The sequence below is a fragment of the Sciurus carolinensis genome, chromosome 7 (assembly GCF_902686445.1).
Source record: "Sciurus carolinensis chromosome 7, mSciCar1.2, whole genome shotgun sequence".
Classification (NCBI taxonomy): Eukaryota; Metazoa; Chordata; class Mammalia; order Rodentia; family Sciuridae; genus Sciurus; species Sciurus carolinensis.
This window is the reverse complement of record NC_062219.1, coordinates 154,852,144-154,879,317: the sequence shown is the minus strand read 5'-3', so window position 1 is coordinate 154,879,317 and position 27,174 is coordinate 154,852,144. Positions and strand designations below refer to the sequence as shown.

The 27,174-nt window shown below is 46.7% G+C and overlaps 2 non-coding genes and 1 pseudogene across 2 annotated transcripts; 2 read left to right on the top strand and 1 right to left on the bottom strand.

The window, feature by feature from the left end:
• Positions 1-935: 935 nt before the first annotated feature.
• Positions 936-4,830, top strand: LOC124989479 (uncharacterized; annotated as a pseudogene).
• A 794-nt stretch (positions 4,831-5,624) lies between these two features.
• On the bottom strand, positions 5,625-5,717 carry Trnai-uau (transfer RNA isoleucine (anticodon UAU)). The gene is given in 2 exon segments: positions 5,625-5,660; positions 5,680-5,717. It is a non-coding gene; the product is annotated as a tRNA-Ile (tRNA).
• An 11,785-nt stretch (positions 5,718-17,502) lies between these two features.
• Trnaa-agc (transfer RNA alanine (anticodon AGC)) lies at positions 17,503-17,575 on the top strand. Its single transcript has one exon. It is a non-coding gene; the product is annotated as a tRNA-Ala (tRNA).
• The last annotated feature ends 9,599 nt before the right edge of the window (positions 17,576-27,174 follow it).

The following is a 27,174-nucleotide window of genomic DNA, read 5'->3' as shown; positions in this document are numbered from 1 at the left end:
CATTTGTTTGAAAAGGAGCCAGATGTGCATGGGTTTCTGATATCATTTTACATACTTGAAATATTCCCTATTTTAAAAAAATGAATATTACTCTTTAAAACGAGTTAAAAGAATTTGCTTAGGACAAAGAAGTGCAGAAATCACAGGTGAACATGTTCGCGAGGTGCATGGGCTGATTCTCACGCACACCGTGAGCACCCAGGTGCAGGAGCAGACACCAAGGTAGGTCCCCTGCTGCTGTGTCCTAGACAGGAGCTGAAAGCAGTTTTCCACTTAGTTAGGCTCTATCCCACCCCCTCCATTCACCACAAAAGCAAGGAAGGTAGAAAGAAAAGCAGACCGAATTAAACGCAGCAGGAGCAGCAAAGTTAGTGAAGACCAAGCAGTGTAACCCAGAGTGTGGACCTAGAAGAAATTAAATCAACACAGCTGCTTCCCACCTTCAGATAGCAACAAATAAAACCAGAGGGAATAATACCTCTGCAATTCGATGTTTCAAAAGTCTGTCCAGAAGAAACTTCTAGAGAGATCACTGCTAGCTGAGAGCTACTGAGCCCACTGCCATCACCACAAACAGGGGGAGGCGTGGCACAGACCAGAGAGGTAACCACTCCTGGTAGGTGCTTGCCCTGACCCAGCGCTCAACGCGGCCTCCGTGGGTGCTTCTGCAAAGACAGGCGCAGACACCCCCAAACACCCACGATTCAAGGCCATGGCGCTGAGGCTCGGAAATGGGTGAACCACCCATCTCCGGCCCAGAGAGTGAAGGGGAGTGCGATGGATTCACAGCCACAGACAGGCAGTAAGAGTTCAGACGCAGGTAGCCCCACTGACCTTCTTTCCCAGCCTCAGGGACAGAACCCTGATGGTCTTCCCCAGCCAGGAGGCACCGTCTGCACCAGACCACCCTCGGAGAAGCGGCGATCACAGCTGCCATGCTTCTGACAGCCACCAGGATCTGTGCCACCGGTAACGGAGGCCCGTGGAGGGAACCAGGGCAGTGTCCCTCAGCAGTCAGAGCAGCAGCCCAGAGCCCTGCCTCCGGTGCTCCTGCGCCTAACAGACAGCCGGCAGACACAGCCCAGCATGCGGCCCAGCCCAGGTGAACTGCCGGGGAGAAATCCTCGGCCCCAGGAAAGTGGCTCCTGTGCCCCAGCACCTCCAGGAGAACCCAGAGATGCAGAGCGACGGACATCTTCTAGAGGCGTCAGATCCCGGTGAAATGCAACCCAGGCAGACTCAGTAATAGTGTTCTCCACGTGGGCATGATTTGCCGTATGGGTCTCATGTCAATTTTGATCATATGTATGTCACTCCTCATTTTGATTCAATGATTGCTCCCTTAGTATTTGAAACTATGCCCTCAACCCATCCAATTGTATTTCTTCAAATGTTTAAAGCTTAATGGAAAGCATTCCACCTTTGCTTCCTAACTCGGGCTCACCCCTCCTCCTCTCAGCTCCTCTTTTCCTTTTTATCTGTTATGGCCCCAAATCCCCACCATCCATCTTTTTCTTCTTTTTTCCTTGGTTTGTATTATTCTTTTCTATCTTTTCTATTTCTTTCTTTGATCTGAAGTGATTATAATAAACAGGGTTTAATGTCTCCTCTCAAAGTACTGTGTGAGTGGGAACAGTCCAAGGCTCACACTAAGTGGAAGTAGCAATAGGGTGACCTAGATATTCACCCAGTCTGGAGCATTAAGAAAAAGAAGTTCACTAAGTAGAATGTGAAGAGAGAACCTACAGACCAGAAGATCTTTGTCACCTGCTCCTCAGGTAGAGGATTAATATCCAGATTATATTAAGAACTCAAAAAATTAAATGCCAAGAAAAAACCCTAATTCATGAATTGGCAAAAGAACTAGAGAGAGTTTTCAAAAGAAAAAAATACAAATGGCCAACAATGCCAAAAATAAAAAAAGCTTAACATCTCCAGGAATCAGGGATATGCAAATCACAACTACATTGAGATTTCACCTCACTCTGGTCAGAATGGCAATTATCAAGAATAAAAATAATAAATGCTGGTGAGGATGTGGGGGAAAAGGTACCTTTAAACTTTGTCGATAGGACTGCAAATTAGTGCAAACCCCCTGGAAAGCAGTATGAAGTCTCTTAAAGGAAGTCTGTGTTGTTCTCTGATGGGTGGAAACCTGCCAGTTCACCTCCTCCGTGCATTTGAGGACATACTAACGACCCCTCCGGATGTGTCATCTGAAGTAGAGTCTTCTGCAGGCCTGCAGTTCTAAGGAAACACAGACCAACTCAAAAATCTCCCCAAACAGGCTTATAGACTCATCTCTGTGATTAATGTGCAGTTTCACAGCAATAAGCCTCATTTAATAATTCATTCATAAATTGTTTTTGAGAACTTGGTAGCAGGTGCTCCTCTGAGTAACTTGCAAAGCACAAGGAAGACAGACCTCTCCATTATTCTCTCCTGCAGTGGAGGAAGAGAGACGGGCAACGCAGTCGGTAAGTGCAGGCAAGGGTAGGAATTCTGTTGTTGTTATTGTTGCTTTTAGTGGTGCACTGTGGTTTACACAATCATTGGTTCACTTTGGCGTAATCACACATGCATGGACTTTAGTTTACTCCATTTCAGTGCCCTGCTCCCCGCATCTCCCCTATTTCCCTTTTTCCACTCTACCCATCTTCTATTTATTTATTTATGTATTTTAATTGGTGCTTTATAGGCATACATAAAGGTGGAATTTGTTGTGGCATATTTATACATGCACACAGCATAATTTTGCCGGTTTCATTTGCTTTTCCTTCCCTTTCTTGTCCCTCCTCCCTCCCCCATCCAGTCTCCTTCTAGTCTGCTGACCTTCCCTCTATATGAGACAGAATTCTTAGCTGATCTGTGACAGAGGGGCAGCAGTTAGTCAGGGGTGGGGGTTCAACAACAGATCGGCCAGGGAACATTATGCACATTCTTGTGGCAAGGTAAGTGTTAGTGTTACAATTGTTTGGAGGGGCTGAACATAATTTAGAAATAAGTCTGATACAGAGAGGATGCCAAATTGTGAATGACAGATAGATGTGAAGCTATACGTAATTGGCAAGAAGTGAAGGAAGTGATATCACACCTGAGACATCAGGGTGGCTGGACCTACAAGTAGGGCATTTCTAATTGGGAAAAAACTCACTAGGTTTGACAAAGATCAAAAGACGGAATAAGTAAGGTGTGTCTTTGGCTAGAATCCACAGGACCAGAGCATGAGATGGGAATTGTTTCTCTGGAGTTCTATTTGCATGTTCTCAGGAGAAATGGAGAGTACGAACATTACAAGTGGGAGGAAAAGAATAGGCTTTGACCAGACCCCACTCACGTGGAGAGAAGGGGCAAGGAGTTTACCAGTTAGTCCCAACCTGGGCAAGGGGGCTGGACTTTCTACTGTCCCACCTAACTAACCTCTGTGACATTATGACCACGGGCTGCCCAGGGGTGGGGGAGATGGGTAAGCCACATGACCTCGCCTGGGAAACCACTCCACTTGGCCAAGGGCAATTTTTGGACAAGACACAACTCCATTAGCACAATATTCCTTGATGGGTGCATGTGTGAAAAGAGGCGGGTGGGCACCAGCGCCCTCTCCTGGCGGGAGGCGGCTGTCCAGTCTGAACAGGGAAGAGGAAGGAGACCCAGAGTCAGGGCTTAAGAGACTCACCCAGGGCTGCTGCCCTCAGTTTAGCTTCTAGGAAGAAAGCTGTCATATAAATTGTGGACACAGGGTTACAAAAAAGGATCCTTTGGAAAGGCAGGTGGATGAATTGGCAAGTAATTTATGTCCAAGTTGTAACTAGCATCCTCTCCATGACAATGGAGGCAAGAGAAGAAGAAGAAAAGAACAAAGAATGATATGGAGAACCTGCTAGGAGAAAAACTGCCCATTTACATATGTCACAAACAGTTCTTTTCACTGAAGTAAACAGAAGAAATCCACAGACTGAAATACGTCATCTTCACCTATTTGTGTTTCTCAAAACATTTTTCCTGGTTCTGTCTATAAAACCAGAAGGATGATTTGGAGTATCCTCACCCAAAGAATAACCTTCCCCTCTCTTACTGGACTTGGAATTGTGGGGAACATCCTTATATTTGTGAGACATGTCTATGTTTTTATCACAGGTCCTGAGGGGGGAAAAACATATTTTATCCTCATCCAATCATTATTTGTAGCACAGGGACCAGATATACTTCCACAGTTTTTTTTATTTTAATAACTTCCTAGGAGATATTGGTTGTAAAACTGATTTTTCTGGAAAGGGTGGCTCAGGGCCATTAGTCCCAGGACCACCCTGTGCAGACAGCTCCAACCACTGAACTCATGGCAAGTTCTTTTCCACCTCCTCCTCTTTGGGATCTTCAGTTTTCTGATAAGCTCCAGCTTGCTCCACTATGTCACAGCAGTGACTGGCATGAACGTGTCTGAGATTGGGCTGTGTGTCGGCCACTGTTAGGTGCTCCCATCAGGGCAAATAGTTAGGTGGCTTTTGCTATCTCTCCTGGCTCTTCTGGATGTCGCCTTTCAGAGTCTCGTGGGCTGGAGCAGTGGGTGTCTGGCTCTTCCTCTGTTTAAACAGCACCAGTGTGTCCTCTACCTTCCTGGTTCTAGGTTTGCAAACAACTCCAGCCCAGAAATCAGAGCTACTCTAAGTACCTCATCCTCATGACTGGCTTCCTCTGCTTTTACTGGGCAGATTTCATGTTCTTCTTCTTCATAGGGTCCCTTGACACATCTCACATCTCCCAGTATTGAATATTAAAATGTTTCTAGTATTTCTATTTCTTGGTTATGCCAGTCTCAGCCCTTGGGACTGATCAGCAGGAATGTCCATGTTGCTAAATACTGGAGCACTCACTGAGAAGTGCAGGAAATTAACTCTCTACACCAGTTTCCCCATGAACTAAACGTTTAAACAGGAGGAATTCCTTTGCTTTAATGTGTCAGGAGTTAATCGAAGCTTCTAAAACAGATTTACTTTTTGTTTTAAGAATTCTGGTTCCAGGCAGTCTAAGGCTGGCTGAAGGGTTCCAGGAAGTTAGGGAAACGATTCTGACCAGCTTCCTATTCCTCCATCCCTCTCTTTGGACTTTCAGCTTCTTGCTTGGAGAGGAAGGGGGAATACTGGAGGCCACACTGTTGTCAGAAAAATCCGAACTTTGTATTTTTCCCCAAGCCAGAACTTCTAATCACTCAAGAACCCTGAACGATTTCCTGCCTTTATGTTCCCTCAAATGGAGTCCATTGTTCACGGCCTCAGGAAGCTACCTAGCATTGAGTGTGGGCAGGTGGGGGGTGCGGGAGGCCAAGGAACAACACGAGTAAGAGCCAAATGAGGGAGAAAGGTGCCTGAGGTATCCTTTATCCGGAATCAGCTTGCAGGGCAAAAACCGACAGGAGCCACAAGAAAAGCGAACTGACTGCGGCACAACAGATTCGGGTGGAAATTACTTGGTGTTTCCTGGATCCAGAGGCACCGAGGAGCCTGGTACGCAGCTCCCAGCACTTGGGAGTTAAGAGTGGGTCAGAACCGCGGGGGACGCACGGCAGGCTGAAGGCTCTCCTCTGGAGGATGCTGTCGTCCTGGGCTTGATTCTGGGTTGGAAAACGATGCTCCAGGTGAGGCTTGAACTCACAACCTCGGCATCGCCCGCGAGACACTGCCCTATAAGTACCGCGCGCTAACCGATTGCGCCACTGGAGCACCCGGGGCGCGCTTCCGGTCACTCCCCACTCGGCCTACGCGGCACGAGCGCGGCTCTGCTCGGGTAGCAGCGGCCACGGACTTTGGCTCGCTCGCCGGCGCGCCAGGCTGCATCTCCCCGGACGCCGTGGAGGCTCAGAGCGCGCCGCTTGGTGAGCGAAGACGGAGCTTCCTCCAGGCGAGCAGGGGAAACGCGACCAGGGGAAATCGGCGTCCCCGCGAGGACGCGCAGTGGTCGCCGTGCGGGAAGGCGAACCCCGGGCTGAGAGTCGCGGAGCCCGGGCCCCCTCCCGACTCTTCTCCTGCCTCGCCCTCTGACCCGCGCCCCACCTTCCCTAGCCTCTCCCCAGCAAGGTTCCCTCCCTGGCCTCTCTCCCCAGAGCCTCTCCCGCCCTCGCCCTCTCCCCCGCGCCTCTCCTTACCTAGCCTCCCTCCCCGGAGCCTAACCCGCCCTCGCCCTCTCCCCCGCGCCTCTCCTTACCTAGCCTCCCTCCCCGGAGCCTCGCCTGCCCTCGCCCTCTCCCCCGCGCCTCTCCTTACCTAGCCTCCCTCCCCGGAGCCTAACCCGCCCTCGCCCTCTCCCCCGCGCCTCTCCTTACCTAGCCTCCCTCCCCGGAGCCTCGCCTGCCCTCGCCCTCTCCCCCGCGCCTCTCCTTACCTAGCCTCCCTCCCCGGAGCCTAACCCGCCCTCGCCCTCTCCCCCGCGCCTCTCCTTACCTAGCCTCCCTCCCCGGAGCCTAACCCGCCCTCGCCCTCTCCCCCGCGCCTCTCCTTACCTAGCCTCCCTCCCCGGAGCCTCGCCTGCCCTCGCCCTCTCCCCCGCGCCTCTCCTTACCTAGCCTCCCTCCCCGGAGCCTCGCCTGCCCTCGCCCTCTCCCCCGCGCCTCTCCTTACCTAGCCTCCCTCCCCGGAGCCTAACCCGCCCTCGCCCTCTCCCCCGCGCCTCTCCTTACCTAGCCTCCCTCCCCGGAGCCTCGCCTGCCCTCGCCCTCTCCCCCGCGCCTCTCCTTACCTAGCCTCCCTCCCCGGAGCCTCGCCTGCCCTCGCCCTCTCCCCCGCGCCTCTCCTTACCTAGCCTCCCTCCCCGGAGCCTAACCCGCCCTCGCCCTCTCCCCCGCGCCTCTCCTTACCTAGCCTCCCTCCCCGGAGCCTCGCCTGCCCTCGCCCTCTCCCCCGCGCCTCTCCTTACCTAGCCTCCCTCCCCGGAGCCTAACCCGCCCTCGCCCTCTCCCCCGCGCCTCTCCTTACCTAGCCTCCCTCCCCGGAGCCTAACCCGCCCTCGCCCTCTCCCCCGCGCCTCTCCTTAACTGGCCTCTCTTCGCGGTGCTTCTCGGTACTGCTGCTCTGCGCACCGAGCGGACCGAGTGGTCCCTGGCAGGAACAGGAGTCCGGTGGAGAGGGATTTACCGATGCCATTCCTTCCGTCCGCTCCCTCCTGACTAACGGCTTTGACCCCTGGGGAGGCAGAGACCCCAGCGCAGCTGCGCTGCTTTTTCAGTGAACACAGGAGTGCGTACGCTCAGGGGTCCTGACTTGACTTCCTCGTCATTTACCCTGAAGAGGGGAGACTGGATCATGTGGCGGTCCTATTTTCTTGCCTCAGGATCCTCTGTACTGTTTCCTATAAGGGCAGTACCTATTTGCATTCCTACCAACAATGTACAAAGGACTTTTTTCTCTACATCCCCACTAATATTTACCGTTTATTTTGTGGACATTCACTGTCCTAACAAACGTGAAGTGACATCTCCACGGGGTTTTGATTTGCGTTTCGTGACGATTAGTAATGGTTAGCGTTCCTTCACATACCTGTCAGCCACGTGTATGTCTTCTTTACAAAAAGGTCTACTCAGGTTCTTGGCCCACTTTTAAATTTGGGGAGGTTTTGTGTGCTTATTTCTGTTTTGTTTTTGCTATTGAGTTGTGTGTGTGTCACATATTTTGAATATTAACTTTTAGAAGACAGAGTTTGCAAATATTTTCCCATATAGTTTCACATTATTGATTAGTTCCTTTGTTGTGCAGAAGTTTTTTAGTTTGATGTGATTCTATTTACCTTTGCACTTGTTGCCTGAGCTTTTAACATTCTATCCAAAAAAACAAATAAATCATTGCCAAGGCCAATTTCTTTTTATTTATTTATTTAGTTTAACTATTATTTATTAATTTTTTCATTAACTTTATTTGACAGTGATATTTTTTAAAAATTTTTTATACCTGTATATAGGGTAATAATGTCTGTCTCAATCTACAGTTCTTCCCATCCCCACCTGCCCACCCCTCCTTTCACTCCCCTCTGTACAAAGTTCCTTCATTCTTCCCTCCCCACCCCCCACTATGAATCAGCATCCACTTATCAGAGGAAACATTTGGCCTTCGGTTATTTGAGATTGGCTTATTTCACTTAGCATGATCTTCTCCAGTTCCATCCATTGACCTGCAGATGCCATAATTTCATTCTTCTTTAAGACTGAGTAATATTCTATTGTGTATGTACCACATTTTCTTTATCCATTCATCTGTTGAAGGGCATCTAGGTTGGTTCCATAGTTTTGCTATCATGAATTGAGCTGCTATAAACATTGCTGTAACTGCATCACTGTAGTATGCTGATTTTAAGTCCTTTGAATATAAACCAAGGAGTGGGATAGCTGGGTCAAATGGTGGTTCCATTCTAAGTTTTCTTAGGAATCTCCATACTGTTTTCCAAAGTGGTTCACTAATCTGCAGTCCTACTAACAATGCATGAGAGTACCTTTTTCCCCACATCCTTGTCAACACTTATTATTGCTTATATTCTTGATAGTTGCCATTCTGACTGGAGTGAGATGAAATCTTAGAGCAGTTTTGATTTGCATTCTCTAATTGCAAGAAATGATGAACATTTTTTCAAATATTTGTTGATTGATTGTATTTCTTCTTCTGTGAAGTGTCTGTTCCATTCCTTAGCCCATTTATTGACTGGGTTATTTGCTTTTTTTGGTGTTAATTTTTTTGAGTTCTTTATATATCCTGGAGATCAGTCCTCTATCTGAGATGTGTGGGGTAAAGATTTTCTCCCACTCTGTAGGCTCTCTCTTCAATTGTTGATAGATTTCTTTGCTGAGAAGAAGCTTTTTAGCTTTAATCCATTCCATTCATTGATTCTTAATTTTACCTCTTGCATTTTAGGAGTCTTGTTAAGGAAGTCAGGTTCTAAGTCCACATGATGAAGATTTGGGCCTACTTTTTTTTCTATTAGGCACAGGGCCTCTGGTCTAATGCCTGTGCGTTGATCCTCTGTGTTGGTTTTTGTGCAGGGTGAGAGATAGGGGTTTAGTTTCATTTTGCTACATATGGATTTCCAGTTTTCCCAGTACCATTTGTTGAACAGGCTATCTTTTTCCAGTGAATGTTTTTGGCACCCTTGTCTAGTATGAGGTAACTGTATTTATGTGGGTTTGTCTGTGTCTTCTATTTTGTACCATTGGTCTACATGTCTAGTTTGATTCCAAAATGACCATTTTTGTCACTATAGCTCTGTAGTATAATTTAAGGTCTGATTGTGTGATATACTGCCTGCTTCTTCCTATTTGCTAAGGATCACCAAAGCCAATGTCAAGGAGATTTTTCCCTATGTTTTCTTTCTTCTAGTTTTAGAGTTTTGAGACTTGTTTTGATATGTAATCCATTTTGAGTTGGTTTTCATATTTAGTATGAAATAAGGGTCTGATCTCATTATTTTCCATATAAATACCCAGCTTTCCCAACATTTTTTATCAAGGAACTATTCTCACCCATTGTGTATTCTTGGCATCCCTGTGAAAAACCAAGAGACCACCACATATGCTTGGGTTTATTTCTAGGCTTATTCTCTTCCATTGATCATGTACTACTATCATCCTGTTTTGGTTACTATTGCTTTATGTAATCTTTATTGATACATTATAATTATACATAATAGTGGAATTTATTGTTACATATTTGTGCATGCAGACAATACAGCAAATGTAAGTTGGTCAATTGTATTCCCCAGACTTTGTAGTGTATTTTGAAGTTACATAGTACGATACCTCCAACTTTGTTCTTTCTCAAAATTGCTTTGACCATTGGGGGTCTTTTGTGGGACTTAGAAAAGCTGCCTTTGCTAAAAGCTCTGAGTCTTGACTAAGGCCTGCAGACTCCTACTGAGTAACTGAAGCAGGATAAGGCTTGACATCTCTGCCTTCGTTTTTTTATCTGTCTCCTTCATTACCTTGAACCTTGGGTCGGATTCTTGCTAACTTTACATATAGGCATGTTAATCACTTGAGTATAATGCAAGGTCGCTCAGCCCATTTTACCTAGCTTATCTCATTTCCCTGCAAGACTGGGGACACCTAGATACGAGTAACCAAGGTATTTTCAAGATGTGCAGAGACATTCAACTGCCAGACCCCTAGAGTGACACTCTGAAGTCTGCATTCACTGCCCCAAATCTGCAGTCGCCTTGCATTCTGGAAACAGCATAACCCCATGATAAGAACACCCCCAGTGGACAGGCCACCCCCCTAAGCCACACCCCTAAGCAGAAGTAGTCATCTCAGGAGAGCTGGACCTCCCCCTCAAGTTGTGCAGACTTCTCTGGAACCACCTGGCAAGAACCAGTCATGAGATAATGATCAACCAAAGCATGGCCTGTTAAGGAAGACTTACCCCCCCAGCTATGCCGACCACCACCCTGCCTCTGCTTCCCTTTTCTATAAAACCTCACAATTTCTGTCAGTCCTTGAAGGCAGATCTGTGGTCACCGCACCCCTGTATCTGCTCTTCCTGGCCTGGCCAAGATTAAAGTTCTTCTCTGGTCTCTGATCAGCAACATCAGGTCAGGTGGCCAGACCTGATCCACTGGAACCCCAGAGTCTAGTACCATTGCCCAAGGACTCCTCTGATAACAGTTCCGTGTGAATTTTAGAACTGTATCATTCCTGTGACAAACATCACTGGAATTTTTATAGGGATTGTGTTTATTCTTGGTGTTGCTTTGGACAGTGGAATCCCATGAAAATAGAAGAGATCAGTGGGGCGGAGGGAGGGGTTTGAGGGTGAGGGAGCGGGTTGGGGAAAGGGAAGAAGGCGGAACGACACTGACCTGGCCCTGCTGTGGACACGTGTGACTTACCGGTGAGTCTCACCTTTACGTGTACCTATAACTTCCTGGTTGACAAAAGTGCTCGTGGACACAGCAGGGGACCCAATCATACAGACACTGCCATACTCATGCTCCTAAGCAGGGGATCCAACAGAAAAGCTAAAACAGACTCGTGGACAGAGGGGGCACCAATGGATGATAGTAAGGAGCTGTGGGCAGGGAGGAGATAAGGAAAAAGGAAATCCCGGAGACCTAGCCAAAACTCCCCCACCAGACGCCCAGCTCTGGAGCCCCTTCTCTTCAGGGAAGTCTGTTATTGGCTCTTTTAAAACAAACCTGCTGCTTGCTCTCTGTCTGTATGTCCTGTTCTTTAGTTCTTTGCTGAGCAGAGACAATGAACCCAGCACCCTGACTCCTTCTCTACGATCTCCACACCAACCTCTTGACAAACTGTGGCGCTTCCTACACAACCTCTAGAGTATTTTTCTTCTTGTTCATCTATCTCTTCCTTGGTTCCACGATGAACTAAAAACCTTTCCCTAAACATCACTTCAGTTAGGGAAACTTTTCAAAGATCTTTAGCTTCCATGATGCGCTACCCAACATATCCCCAAGTGGCTAGGCTTTTAGATACCATTTCCCTTAAAAGGCATTTTACAACTGACATAGTTCACAGACATCAAGATGACAGGGTATAGGACACGCCAGGAGTGCAGAACAGATGAGTCACCATGTCCCTGTTCAGGAAAGGCCAGTTACTATAACAAGCCACACCCCTGAGGGCTTATTACCAAGGCAACGCCCTCCACAGGTTCTGTATTCCAATTAGGCAAAAATCAAGTAACCAATGGGAACAAATGGGGCACAGTCTTCCATTGGTCCCTGTGCAGAGGGGACTGAGGCACAGCTCAGCCTAGGAGACAAGGCTCACCCAGACCCTGGGGCCTGGGGCCACTCTGGCTGGTCCACTCTCTGGGTTACAGTGTTACTTTCACTTTCAATAAATCTATGTCTGCCTGTTACTTCTGTATTTCTTGTTCAGTTCTTAGTTCCAATGCCAAGAATTTGGATCTCACTGGACAACCCACCAGTAACACACACACACACACACACACGCGCACGCGCGTGTGCAAACCTGTCAGCTAAACAGGCATCCTGCTCAACACACACAAAGGGATTCCAGGCCATGCCTGACCTCTCCACCCTGTGTTGCTTCCTCATCTGCATCCACTTTTGTTCCTCCACACTGATGTGGTCTTGCCTTTTAAACACCTTCCTGTAATACATTTGTAGTTTTTTGCTGTTTCTCATACAGTATGTGTGCATGACTTCCACAGGATACACATGAATGAGGACTGAAAATTGCTACCAATTAATAGTCTGTTATAACAATACCATGTTTTATGGAATCTCAGGATAACTACAAAGCAAGAGCCTGTAGCGAATATGCAGAAGATAAAGGAGAGGAAATAAAAGCACTATCACAAAAAAAATCAAATCAAAAAGAAAAACAGCAGGAGAGGAAGAAAGGAGAAGTAAAAAATAACCAGTAACACTTGACAAAATGGCAGTGGGGCATCTTTACCCACCAATAGTCACCTCGACGTGAGCAAATGGAACTTCAGAGGAGGGGGAAGAGGAAAATGCATCCACATCCTGCTTCATGCTGCTTGTCAGAGACTCACTTTATCTTCACCATCACATATAGACTGGAAGTGAAGAGACAGAGAAAGAGACTCCCTGCAAATGAAAACCAAACAGAGCAGATAAACTCACGTCTGACAAAATAGACTTTACATCAAAACCACAAAATAGACAAAGGTGTCATTAAACAGTGATTAACAAGTTGATTTATCAATAGGCTATTACAGTGGTAGCTCCATGTGTAAATCCATGTGTGATCTATAAAACATTGGTGCACTAAATACAGGAAGAAAATATCAATTGATCAGAAGGGAAAGAATGTTCTGTTCAATCACAGAAGGAGCTTTAATACTCCACTTTCATCAATGGAAAGATCATCTAGGGAGAAAATCAAGGAGAAAATATTGAACTTGAACAACACTTGACCAAATGGACCTGAGAGACACACAGAATGTTCTGTTCATCAGAACAGAAACACATATTCTTTCCAACCATGCAATGAATTCTACAGAACAAGTCTTAACATTTAAAAGGACTGAAATAATACCAATTATCTTTTCCTATCACAATGGTATGAAACTAGAAGCCAACGACAGGAAGGATTTGGGGAAATTTACAAATATGTTGAAATTCACGTCATGCTCCTGAAAATCCAATGGATTAAAAAGAAATCAGAAGAGAAGTTTAGAAGCTATCTTGAGACAAATGAAAATGGAAACAGACCAAACCAAAACCTATGGGGTACAGGGAAAGCACTTCTAGGAAAGAAGTATAGTGCAGAAAGTGCCTTACCATTACAGAAGATCCTGAAGCAACAGCCTGACAGTACACCTCAAAGAACTAGAAAAGAAGGAACTGAGCCCAAACTTAGCAGAAAGAAGGAAATAAGAGTGGTTACCAGAGGCTGGAAGAGTAGGGGCAGGGAGGGGGAGAGAGGTTGATGGACGGGTTAAGTTATGGTAGGAACAGGAGGCTCTGGAGTGCACAGCAGCGTGACCCAGGCGGGAGGGTGACCCAGGCAGCAGGGTGACCCAGGCAGCAGGGTGAGTCAGATGGCAGGGTGACCTAGACAGCACGGTGACCTAGGCAGGGTGACTTAGGCAGGGTGACCCAGGCGGCAGCCATGCTCCGAACATTTCACAAAGCTCAAAGAAAGGACGTGGAGAGATTTCATTATAAAGAAGTGATAAAAGAGAAGACTCACTTAACCTGACTTAAACATCACACAAGGCATGCATTCACTAGAACATCAGCTCGTACTCCATTCACATGTACAATTTTCATGTTTTATGTATCAGTTAAAAATAAATCTAATTTTTTAAAAAGAAAGCAAAAAACAATAAAGATCAGGACAGAAATAAATCAAATAGGAAAATCAGAAAGAATTAGAGATCAAACTAACAGTTGGTTTGTTAAAGAGATACACAAAATCAGTAAGTCTTTAGTTAGACTGACAAAGAAAAAAGAGAAATATATCAGAAATGAAAGAGTCAACATTACAGCTGATGCCACAGAAATTCAGGAGCCATGAAAGACCACTGTAGATGACTGCAGCCAACAACTTGGATAGGCTGGAAGAAAAGCATAAATTCCTGGATACATACAACCCAACAAGACCCAATCATGAAGAAACAGAAAATCTGGAAAGACTAATAACATGGAGATTAAATCATTAATAAAAAGTCCCCCATTCATGAAAATCCCAGGACCTGATAACTTCACTGCTAAATTCTAACAAATATATAAAGGCTAATACCAATCCTGCCCATATTCTTCCAAAAAAAAAATTGAGGAGGAGGGAACACTTTTGAATTCATTTTATGAGGCCCTCATTACCCTGACAGCAGAGCCAGACAAGAGCACTACAAAAAACAAAGAATTACAACCTAACATTCCTGATGAACACAGAGGACAGAATCCTCAACAAGATATTAGCAACCCAAATTCAACAGTGCACTAAAAGGGTCACTCACCATGACCAAGTGGGATCTGTCCCACGGATTCAAGGATAGTTCAAATATGCAAATGTATAAATGGGGTACATCACATTAACAGAATAAAGAGGGAAGCCATATGATCATCTCAGTAGATGCAGAAAAAGCATTAGATAAAACTCAACATCCTGAAAACGCTCAGCAACTTAGGAACATAAGAAGTGTACCACAATACAACACAGGTTGTAATGGCCTGCCCACACCTGCCAGCATGCTTACCCACGAAAAGTTGAACACAGGCCCACTCTGGCCACTTGTATTCAGCACAATAGCAGGCACCCCAGCCAGAGAGAGCAGACAATAGGAAAAATAAAAGCCACCCAAGTTGGAAAGGAAGAGGTTGAATCGTCCCTGTTTACAGATCACAAGAGCATACCCATATAAAAAACACTGAAGAATAAAAAAAAAGTCAGAATAAATGAATTTAGTAAAGTTTCAGTATACAAAATCAACAGAGAAATTAGTAGCATCAGTACACATGTATACACTAACAACAAAATACTTGCAAAAGAATTTTAAATCCCAATTATGATAGCTGCAAAAAGTTAAAAACTTAGAAATAAATTTAACCAAAAAAGTTTAAAAAAGCAACACACTGAAAATAAAAAATACTAATGAAAAAATTGAAGACACAAATAAATATTAATAGTGTTAGAATGCCCATATTACTCCCACATATTCAGTGCAATCTCTATCAAAATTCAAATTACATGTCTTATAGAAATAAAAGCATCTTAAAGTTCATATGGAAGCAAACAAAAGACCCCCAAATAACCAAAGCAATCATCAGCAAAAAAAAAAAAAAAAAAAGAACAAAACTGGAGTCCTCACGTTACCTGACATCAAACTATTCTATAAAGTTATAGTAATCAAAACAGTATGGTTTTAGCATTAAAAAACAGATGCACAGAACAGCATAGAGAGACCAGCAGTGGATCCAAACATTCATAGTCAACTTTTGATAAAGATGCCAGGAGCACACAGTGGGAAAGAACATTGTCTTCACTAAATGGTGCTGGGATAACTATATATCACCTGCAGAAGAATGAAACTGGACCCAATATCACACCATGTGCAAAACACGAATGAATTAAAGACAGAAACATAAGACTTAGAAACAATTAAACTGCTAGAAGAAAACAGGAGAAACATTTTATGACATTAGTCTGGGCAATGATTTTTTTTAATATAACTGCAGAAATTCAGGCAAGAGCCAGGTGTGGTGGTGAAAGCCTGTAATCCCAGCAGTTCAGGAGGCTGAGGCAGGAGGATCTCAAGTTCAAAGCCAACCTCCACAACATAGCAACTCAGGGAGACTTTGTCTCTAATAAAATACAAAAAAGGTCTAGAGATGAGGCTCAGTGGTTAAATGCCCGAGTTCAATCCCTGGTTAAAAAAAAAAAAAAAAAAAAACACTCGGGCAACATAAATAAATAGGATTACATCAAACTCAAAACTATTGCACAACAAAGGAAACAACAGAATGAGGAGATAACCTACTAAATGGGAGGAAATATTTGCAAACCACACATTAGATAAGGTGTTAATATCCAAAATATATAAGAAACACAACTCGACAACAAGAAAATAACATGGTTTTAAAATGGACAAAGGATCTAAACAGACATTTCGCAAAAGAAGACAACTGGTCAACAGACATATGAAACTGTGTTTCAACATCACTAATCATCAGAGAAATGCAAACCGAAATCACGAGATAGCCCCGCAAACCTGTTGAAAAAGCTGTCACCAAAAATATTAAAAATACGAGTTGCCCACCAGTGGAAAAAAGTTAATCCTTGTGCAATTTTGGTGGGAATGTAAATTAGTACAACCATGATGGAAACAGTCGTGGCAATTCCTTTAAAAATTAAAAATAGAAGCACCATCTGCTCAAGCTCGCCCACTCTGCGGTATACAGCTGAAAGGAGGGAAATCCGCAGGTCGAGGGACGTGTGCACTCAGTGTTCACGGCAGCGTTGTTCCCAGGGGTCAGGGTGCAGAGTCAACCATCGGTGGACGGTGTATTGGAAAACGCGCACAGATGCACAACGGGGCACCATTCGGCCTTCGAACGTAAGGAATCCTGTCATTGGCAACAACATGGACGGACCAGCGGGGCATGGTGTTAAGTGCTGTTAGCCGGGCACAGAAAAACAGAGACCACCGATCTCACGAGGTGTGGGTTCTAAAAGTGTTACACTCGCTGGAGTGCAGGGTGGGATGGAGGTTACCTACCAGGAACCGGGAGCTGGGTAGGTGGAGGGGATAGCAGGTGTTCAGTCAGAGGACACCAACTTTAGTCCAGCCACAGGAATACGTTAGGAGATCTGCTGCGCAGCGCGGTGGCTGGAGCTAACGACGTGCTGTGTTTGAACTTCGCTGAGCGCAGACTCTGAGCGTTCTCACCACACGCAGGTTAGAGGAGCAGACACGCTCTTCCGCTGGATCCAGCGGTTCCTGAGTGTGAGCACATGTCAAAGCCTCGTGCTATGCATCCTAAACATACAGGGTTTGCTCGTCAGCTAAGAATAACGAGAAGCACTTATTGAGCACTTACCCGCAAACCCAGAGGAGAGGTTAGCGTGGGCGGTGGTCAGCTCGCGAGCCGGGGAGGAGAGGTTAGCGTGGGCGGTGGTCAGCTGGCGAGCCCGGGAGGAGAGGTTAGCGTGGGCGGTGGTCAGCTGGCGAGCCCGGGAGGAGAGGTTAGCGTGGGCGGTGGTCAGCTCGCGCGCCCGGTAGCGGACCCCACGCCGCGCCCGCACGGCCGGGTGCGGTGGGCGCGCGTTCCTCGGCAATGCGCAGGTGACGCGCGCCCGTTTCCAGGACCCGCTGCCTCACGGGCGGCCGTTTCTCCCTCCCCTCCCGGGGGTCCGGAGAGCCGGCTTGCTCCAGCCTCGGCCGTTTTCGGTAGGTCTTGGTGGGCTGTGAGCTCCGCAAGAACGGCCTTGAGGCCACTGTGCGCTGCAGTGGATAGCGAGTCGCGGACCACCGCATCTACTCCCGGATAAGCCTCAGAAGCGGGCCCCGGGCAGCCGGGGGATTAGCTCAGGTGGTAGAGCGCTCGCTTAGCATGCGAGAGGTGGCGGGATCGATGCCCGCATCCTCCAGTCGGATCTGACTTTAGAGTGACAAACTCGGGGTTTCTGATCAATTTTGAACCTTAACTAATGCTGGCAAAGGCTCCAGGAACGAGCTCTAACTACAGGAAAACAGGCGACCGCCCACCCACCGTTACTCCGGAACCCCTGAGACTGCCGAGACTGCCGGGCGGACTTGACCAGACACCTGGGAGTTTCCAACCGCCTTTTCCTTTGCCTGAAAGCGACGCGCTGCCCCGCGCTCCTGCCCTGGGCCATCTCTGAGAAGATCCTCTCTTGGTGGCGCAGGTTTTCCGAAATGCGTGTCCTAAGCCACCCTCCCGGGAGAGGAAGGGACCCTGCCGGGCCCGGGCTGGCGGGGAGTTAGTTCGGTGACAGGGAGAGGTGGTGGGGTCTCCGCCTGCATTCTCCAGGTTTGCTATTTGGACCTGGGTTCCGCAGATGACTGAGTTCTCTGATCTTTTGAAAATACCAAGGAAACATCAGAAACTTGAACGCGTAGTCACTTGGAAGCTTAGAACATCACCAATGAAATAATATCAGCAGAAATAAATACCTGGGTCAATACAATGGTTTGCTATTATTCTGCTGTGGGTTAAAGTATTTTTTTGATGATGGAAAGCAGAAGTTGTAGCATTGTCTGAAGGAGATTAGTTCCTCACCCAGTGACAATGCAGAACTTCCAAAGAAAGCTGTTCCTTCCAGGAAGAGATTCCTGGATGCTAAGCTCAACCTGAATTTCTCATCCCCTAAATATAAGCGACCTAGGATACAAGCTCAGATGAGAAGCCAGCCTTCTCAGGGAGAGGGCCACCACAACAGTGGTCATGCTGGCCAAGTGCTCCCTATTGCTCTGACCCTGCCCAGGCTCCATGCGACTAACCAAAGCTCTCACACCCCCAGCTGCCTTGGTAGGTAGAAGTTACTCTTATGACAATGTCAGGAAACTTAAGGCCAGAGAATCCCAGCAAGACCCCCCGGAGAAGGAGGAGGCTGAGCACTGTCTTCAGGTGGCAGCTTCCCGAACTCTCCTGACCTAATTTAGGCTAGTGATTTCCCCACAGTGGACAGGCCACCCAGGTGGCTATGCACTTGATTTGTTTCTCATCTGTTTCTTCCCAATTCAGGATGTAGTTCTGTGAGGGTGCAAATATTTGCATTTATCAGTAGCTTCAGTGCTCTTTGGGAAAAACAGGGAGCCCTGACAAAGAATGTCATGATCAGTGTGCCAGGGTCTCAGGGCAGAAAGCAGTGCCCAGAAGTCAGGATGGGAAGCACCAACTCTGAGGTCGATGCTGGAGAGGAACAGTCTGCACCTGTTTTGTTTTCACATCCTCGATCCCAGTGCTCAAAGCTCCTCCCTGTCGACCTTAGGAAAGAAAGAAAATATGTCCCTGTCATGGTGGCAACAAGCCTGTCCCATTATTTTAGACTCAGTCTATGCAAGTAAGCCTGCTTCTACTCAACATTTTACTGAAGGTTCTAGCCAAGGCAGCTGTACAATGAACTGAAATTAAAAGCATCCAAGTTGGAATGGAAGAAGCAATATATCTCTTTTGCTGATGACATGACTGTGTATATAGAAAATACTAAGAAATCTATTTTGAATAGACCTAACAAAGGAATCCATCGATATTACAGATACAAAATCAACATAAAATATCAATTGTATTACTATACATTACCACTGAACCTTGCAGAAAGAACAAGTAAAACAACTTCATTTATTCTTCATTCAAGAGAATCCAATACTTTAGAAAACACTGAGGAAAAAAATCACATAGAACTTGTACTCTTTACAACTATGCATAATCATTAAAAGAAATTGAAGAAGACCTAAAAATCTGGAAAGATATGCCAAGTTTAGTATTCCCCAAATTTATCTATTCATTAATGAAAGCCATATCAAAACCTCAGCTGGCTTTTTTTTTTTTTTCTTTTTTACAAAACTGGCAAACTGAGTGTTTGCCTCGCAAGCACAAGGCCCTGGGTTCAAATCCCCAGCACCGAAAAAAAAAAAAAAAAAACTGGCAAACTGATTTCAGCATTCAGGCATAACTGCAAGACCTCAGAGTATCCCAAACAATCCTCAAGAGGCAGAACACAATTGCTGGACTCAGATTTCCAGACAACACCTATAGTGAGGCAACAGGCACCAAGACTATATGATGCTGGCATCAGAACAGATAACATTGAGAGTCCAGAAAGAACCCCTCAGACTTAGAGCCAACTGATTTGAAATGGGTGCCAAGGAAATTCAATTAGGAAAGAATACTGTTCTCAAGAATGGCACAGAGATCATTAGAAATCCACACACAAGTGGGTTAGGGATATAGCTCAGTTGGTAGAGTGCTTGCCTTGCAAGCACAAGGCCCTGGGTTCAATCCCCAGCACGGCAAAAGAAAAAGTCCACCCCTCCCTCACACCATGTTCAGAAATTAGTTCAAAGTTGACCAAGCCTCAAGGGTAAGAGCTAAAACAAAGAAAACGGGACCAAGTCTTCTGTGAAGTTAAATGTTTCATCATTTTTCCTGTTTTATTTTTTTAACTGTTTTAGTCAGTTTTTTCACTGCTGTGACCAAAAGAACCTGACAAGAGCAATTTGAGAAGGAAAAGTTTATTTGGGGGCCCACAGTTAGAGATCTCAGTCCACAGATGGCAAACTCCATTCCTGGAGGGCATGAGATGAGGCAGAACATCATGGCTGAAGAGTGTGGTGGAGGAAACCGACTCAGGACATCACAGAAGAAAGCAGAAAGAGAATAAGTTCAGCTCACAAAATAAATACCAAAGGCACACCCCCAAAGACCCACCTCCTCCAGCCTTACCCTTCCTGCCTACAGTCACCACTCAGTTAACCCTATCAGGAGATTAATGCACTGATTGAGTTAAAGCCCCCATAACCCAATCATTTCACCTCTAAACCTTACTTTGTCCCACACATGAGCTTTTATGGTTTTGTTATCTAACAGTTTGTTTAGTTTGTTGTCTAAACCATAACAAACTGATAGCCAGACTCATGGCATTTTGATTTAAAAACCATTGTATCATGTAATATTAATGTCATTGTTACTTTTGTCACTACTCAATTAGAGTTGTAGTTTGAGTTATTTCTATAATCAGTGGATCTGGAAGACTAGTTGTGACATCAAGAGTATTACTGAAATGAGTAAGAAAATTTACTAAATATTTCTCCTTTTATTTCCTAAACAGGGATAAAATATAGGTTCTAGTAGTTATGGTTTGCTATCTACCCAACAGTGACTTATGATTCTCCCTTCCCGTTCCTTGTCCAACCTATTAAGGGTTTAATTCGGCTTGAACTTCTTCCCAGAACCATCTTCTGCAGAGGAAGTGGATCCCAACCTCAGAGTCAGGAATAAACCGAGTTGTCCTAATTTGCTTGCCTGTGATTGACTGAGGCACGGGCATGAAACAGATGTGATCAGCCAGAGGCCAGGGCAAACCTCAAAGCCATGGAGGAAGTTTCTCTCCAATTACAGTAAGCCATACAGAAAATCAGAAATGTTCCTGTGGACTTCGCCTGGAGAGTGTGAGACCAGGGAAAACCCTGGAGTCTGAGGCCTGTGTGTCGAGGACAGAGCCAGTGAACTCACTGCCTGTAGCTTTCCTGCCCTGTGTAATTTTTGTTGATGGTAACTAAGAATCTCACTCGCTAAAGGCCTATAATTGTCCATATTCTGTACATGTCTGCAAAAAACAATTTCATAAATAGCAATTTTGTAAATATTAATTCCAAGTCGTTCTCATCATTTGAATTTAGAAAAACTTCAAAACCAGTCACTTTAATGCTGTAGAAACTATAGGTTTGAGATGCACCATTCTGCTACAGACCAGTGAAGTGGAAATTCCCACTTACGAGGTCCCTCTTCCATCTCAGCCTCAGGGAAGTTCGACCTTCCCCTGACTTTTAATGAACTGAGCATGCTCTCCACCGCCACCCTGATCCGGGGGCACAGAGCCACTCTGAGCCTCAGGGTTGCAGTCAGAGAAATGGAACCAATCAGCATATGTTGTAGTCCAGTAGTCTGTTCATCATGCCATGAAGATGGAGGCAGTGTGGACCTCAGTCCTGAGAAGTCCACTTGGAGCATGAAACACTGCTTCCTGTATGCCTGCACACATGTATTTCTCAACCTTCATCACTTGTGCAGACTTTTAAATACATAGCACTAAACAATAAGCACCCTGCCTCCAAGGAGCTTATTGAGGAAGATTTACCCTGGAGAGTGGCACAGAACAGAGGTGTGCCTAGATGTCTGGGAGTGCTGGAAGGGAAACGATCAACCTCAGAGACCAGGGAAGCTAGGCGAGGGTGCTGTCTCTCAGAAGATGGTTTGTGATCTGTCAAATTGACTGGACAAGCCAGCAGTAGATAAGGGGCTTAGTGTTCTGCATGGGAGACTCCCTGAAGACCTGCATATCCAGAGTCAAGTGTGGGGAGTGAAAAGGGGAGATAGAAGTGAGGACTGGACCAGAGCCACCTGAGTTGCCTGCCCATCCAAGGACAGCTCTGAAGAAGTAAGTTGATACACAGTTAAGAAAGCCCATTCAAGAGCTGGTGTGGCTGGGGAAGACGGAAAGCCAGGTCTTCACTCATGTGCTTTTGTGTCTGTGGTACATCTTGCTCCCAGATTGGGATTTCCTTCTGGAACCTCAGTTCCTTCAGCATCTGCTCTTCCAGACACAAAACCACAAGTTAATGCTGGTGTCAGGAACACTGGGTCAGCAGGAGCTTGCTTCTCCTTTCTCCTCTGATTGTGTTCATTGTTATCACAGCATTTGTTGCTCTCAAACAGCACAAAAGCCACAGGTGGCCTTGGCATTACTAGCACCCAGCTCTAAGCAACTGAGCTAAGGTGACTTCTCCTTAGGTATTTAAAGGTCAAGAGCTCAATCATCAAAGGAAGTTTTCTCAAATTTGTCTCGGAGCTGGGAAGAAGTTGAGATTCCTGGATTGTTCTAAGCCCAAAATCTCTGTTAGAATTTTGTTAAAGAGGAAGTTCACCGTCACCTGCTTCAGTGATTCATGAGGAAGGATTTCCATGACCACATCAGAGAAAATGACGCAGAAAGAAGTCACCTCCCCTTTCCACCTGCTCTCGAGGCATATGGAAGCCACACTCCCGGGCCTCTCAAGCCCGTGTTTCCGACACATTTGCCCCCATAGCAAGAATCTGATTCCCCACAAACGCACTCCGTTTTTTCACCGAAGTAGAGAAACCACTCCCATATCTCTAACTGGAAAAGAATAGATAAATACATTCGATCGCAGTCTTCGTGTTCACTTTTCATAGTTCTCAGGAGATATGCCAAGTCCGTTGACACCTCTTGCACAAGAAGACTCTACTGGAAAGCTCTTCCTCGTGCCCTCAGATGGAGTGATTCTCCGGGGCTCCACCAACCGCTCGTCTACCCAGGCTGACACATTCTGATCAAAGAGAAGAACCAGTTCTTCTCAGCACGCAGGCTTGCTCGGGGTGAGCCTGATCTGCATGTGGAGAACCCGCCATTCCTCGGCATTCATTTTTGGAAGTGCCTTGGCCCGGGCTCGTGACGCTGCAGCCGGCTTGAACCCCCAGGGATTCCCGCTCCCCAGAGTCTCGGTGATAACACGCACGGTGCATAGGAGCGGAGAGTAGCCTAAAGGAGTCCACCACGGCCTCGAGGTCAGCGTCGGTCCCTCGGCGCTCCGCCCGCTTCGCTGGCCTGCTGTCCCCGGCTTCGGGGCCCCACTCGCCGCTCCCCAGTCCCCCTCCACAGGCCGGCCTGCCTTCCGCCCCGCTTCTGACACTCCCCCCTCTCTCGTCATCCTCGCGTGGTGTCCCTCGGCTCCCACGCCCGGCCCAGGGCGGGAACGGCCCCGGGGTCGGAAGCTGGAGCTGAACTGTGACTTGAGCAGCGACGCAAAGCGACCGCGAGGTGACTGCGGAGCAAACCTCTCTCTACGCCTGTTTTAAAGCCGGCACCCGAGGAAGAGGGAGGACGACGGGAAAGAAAACCCGCGGGAAATCCTGAGCTCGTTGCCGTCACAAAGCGCCGAAAGGCCCTACGATCACGGCCCTGGAAACCCGCGGGCAACATTGTGACTTACTCCTTATTGACGACGACGCGAGCCGCAATCTCAGCACCCGCTCGGTGGGCGAGCTGAGCGCGCCCTCCGACGAGGCGGGCGCCAAGGCTGCGTGGAAACGCCGGGGACCCCTGCATTTTGGGGGATCCCCTCTGGTCCTCCGGGTCTCCCTGCGCACCTCTTCCACGTGAGAACAGGATCGGAGGGAAACCTTTCTCTCCTCGTCTCCAGTACTGAATGTGGTGACCCATCTGTCGGTCATCCCAACCTCCACTAGTTAAGCCCCTTGGAAGGCGAGAATGTGGGAGTTTTGAAATACGCAGCCAAGAAAAGAAGAGCCTCCAGCCCGAAGGCAAAGCCCCCACGCCTGCTGCAAGGCCGGGATCCCGCACGGCGACCGCGGGCTTCCGTGCAGACGGAGGACCTGGCGCGGTCAGCGACCTGAAAGACTCCCCGGACTTTTACATCCGGATAAGGTCGGGGAGGCGCTGGCAACGTCCAGGGTCGGTGGAAAGGGCAGAGCACTGCTCTCCACGCAACCGGGGCGGCGAGGCGCGGGGCCGGGGAAGGGCGGCGGACGGAGCCCTCTCCGCGTCGCTTGCTTCCCCTTGTGTGGCGGTCGCCCTGGGCCGGCCTGATATCTCTCTCTGCCGTCTGGGGCAGACGGGGTACCACCCAGGATTCTGCAGGTGCCCAAGGTGGAGAAGCGCATCTCAAGCCCAAGGCGGGCATCTCGGAGTCGGCCGCGCCGCGCGCCTCGGGACCCCAGACCCCTCTGTACACACGGCCGCGCTCCTCCCAGCCCATAGCCCGTGGATCCACGGTAAAGGTATCGTTTGCTCCTCAACACTCATATTTGTAAAAGGAGGCCGTCTAAACCGATTCGCTGAGGGACCTCTCAGAGCAGAAGTTCCCTAACTGTGCGTACGTAGCTTGATCCCGTTGGGAGGAAAGAGGATGAACTTGCAAAAGCCCTGTGACTCACACAGAGGAAGTCCACAAACCACGCCTTACACCGATATAAGTTCAAATTGCTTTAACGCCAGCCTGTTGAAACCCAAATCTGATCTAAGGACTCTGAACAGATGTACGCATTCGACGACTTACTGTCCATGTCGTGAGCCGGTAATTCACCTAACTGGTAATCTCATCAGCACCTGGCGAGAAGGGTCTTACAAACCCACCCTAAAACCACTCCATGAATAACTCCAGCCCCCAACAGCAGAGCCTGTCTCTGACCCACCCTTTTTTTTTTTTTTTAAGAGCTATAGAGACCCTAGAGATGAACTCGTTTTGACTCAAGTTTAATGAATTCAACTTAGTAGGATCAACTTGTTTACCTGGTCTTTTCTTTTGGGGGTCCTACAAAATGTTGATTCTTATGCATGCCTATGGGCGTGTATAGACTTTTCCACTCCATGGCTATGTGATTAATTAGCACAGAATGAGTTTGGTAGACTGATTATGTCAAAAAAGTATTGAATTCAGCGACCTGATTTCCTCTAAAACAACTGCTAAATTCAGCTATCTGAAACTGATCTGTTAATTCCATGTCCTGGAACTAAGGGAGGTAATAAGTCATAAGAAGTCTGAGTCCCTAATGAAGAAATAATCACGAAGACACCAGGTGAAAGATGAGTAAAGCAGGAGGCAATAAGTGGAAAACAATTGAATTTATTCCTAGATATTTGGAGATGGACCAGGAAAATGAAACAGAAGAAATCCAAGAGGTAGCAGTTTTAGGTTTGCAGCTTTGTTGTATTTATCTATTTACTTATTTGTATTTGACACTCCTTGTGTTCTGCAGGATTTGCTTGGTCTCCCTCTCACTTCCTCAGAGTGGACTGCCCTTCCCAGATACCCCTACAATCACCCTAAACATCTGTGATCTCAAAATAAGGGGAGGAATGAGGTTAGCCCAAAGCACCGGCATGGTGCCAGGGGTGGAGGCCGAACAAGTCCTGTTCTGGAGGTAGGGATTACTGACATACTTTTTCACCGCATTCTGAACATGGGGTCACTTCCACTCTTCTTGGGTCTGTTCTGACGTGACACCAGCCATTTTCACAACTGGTTCCACTGGGAGGTCTTAGAAGAAAGGAAAGAAAGGGAGAAATATGGATTCAAGAGCATTTTGTTGAATAACAGAAAGGTAAAGCACACCATGTTTTCATTCAGTTGGTCTTGGTTCTAGGAGTGAGTCTGCCTGAAGGAATGTAGCCTGCTTCCGGTAAGGAAAGGGCCAAGAAAATCATTAACCCCACTAGAAACCCACTCTCCTCCTCCACAGGACAGGCTGATGAGGTGAAAGGAAGTCTGGGATACAGAGCGCCATGAAAACAAGCTTCACAAGGGCAGAAAGCGCTTCAGACGACAAAATCTCTGTGTCAAAGCAAGGACACGACCTGGAAAAGACTAAATTCCCCTCCCAAGGTGGCTGCTCCTGGCAGCATCTCTGCTAGTAAGAGCCAAGTCTGTTATGTTGTCTGCTAGTGCCCATATTGACTCTCTGGTGCTTGCTCTGTTTTTCACATTTCTCGAAGCTCAAGTCCTGCTGTTCTTAGGCTTCTTGTGTTTGCTTACTCCTGGGCACAAAGAGCATGTCAGTAACTACTTGCTGAATGTCTTCATTAGCCATGAGTCACACTCACTTCTCTTGTTCACAAGCATTATGGTCAACTCTTTTTGAGGCTTTTGCTGAGTGAGCCGATCATGAGACCTAACTAATGTGACTTCAGACTTGAGTCCTCTGCGTGTCTCAGACATAAACTAGTTTTATGTCTCACCGGTTAATTAGCGAGGTTCAGGATAGATGAATTTGGGGTGAGACATGGAATCAACTGGTGATTCTCAGGGCTTTATATCAGTAAACTAAAGGACAAAAATATATGATTATTTTAATAATTAATAATTAAGTCAGGATCAAGAAAAGGATGTCCACTCCTGTCCCTTCCACATTGCACTGGTGGTTCTAGCCAGGGCAAGTGGGCAAGGAAGAGAAATAAAAGTCATCTGGGTTGGAAAGGATGAAGTAAAACTACATTTGTGAAAGACACGATCTTGTATGTTAAAAAAAATTCTAAGGAATTCACAAAAACTATTAAAATAAGTTTTTAGCAAGGTTGAAAGATATAAGATCAATATAATAATCAGTTGCATTTCTATAGAGTTATAATAAATGCTTTCAAAGTGAAATCAAGAAAATAATTTCATGTTCAAGTTCAAGAAGAGTAAAATACGTAGATGTAAATTTAACAGAAGGAATGCAAAACCATGTTTTGAAAACTACAAAATTTTACTGAAAGAGATCAAGACCATCTAAATGGAGACACTGCTTGTGGACGGGAAGACTTGCTGTTTTGATGGCAATGCACCGCAGACTGATGTGCAGCCACAGTGCAATCCACGCCTCAATCCCAGCAGGCTTCTTTGTAAAGGGATGGGCCTGTTCTAAAATTCACACAGAACTGCAAGGGACCCAATTAGACCCAGAAATCTTGAAGAAGAAAAAAAA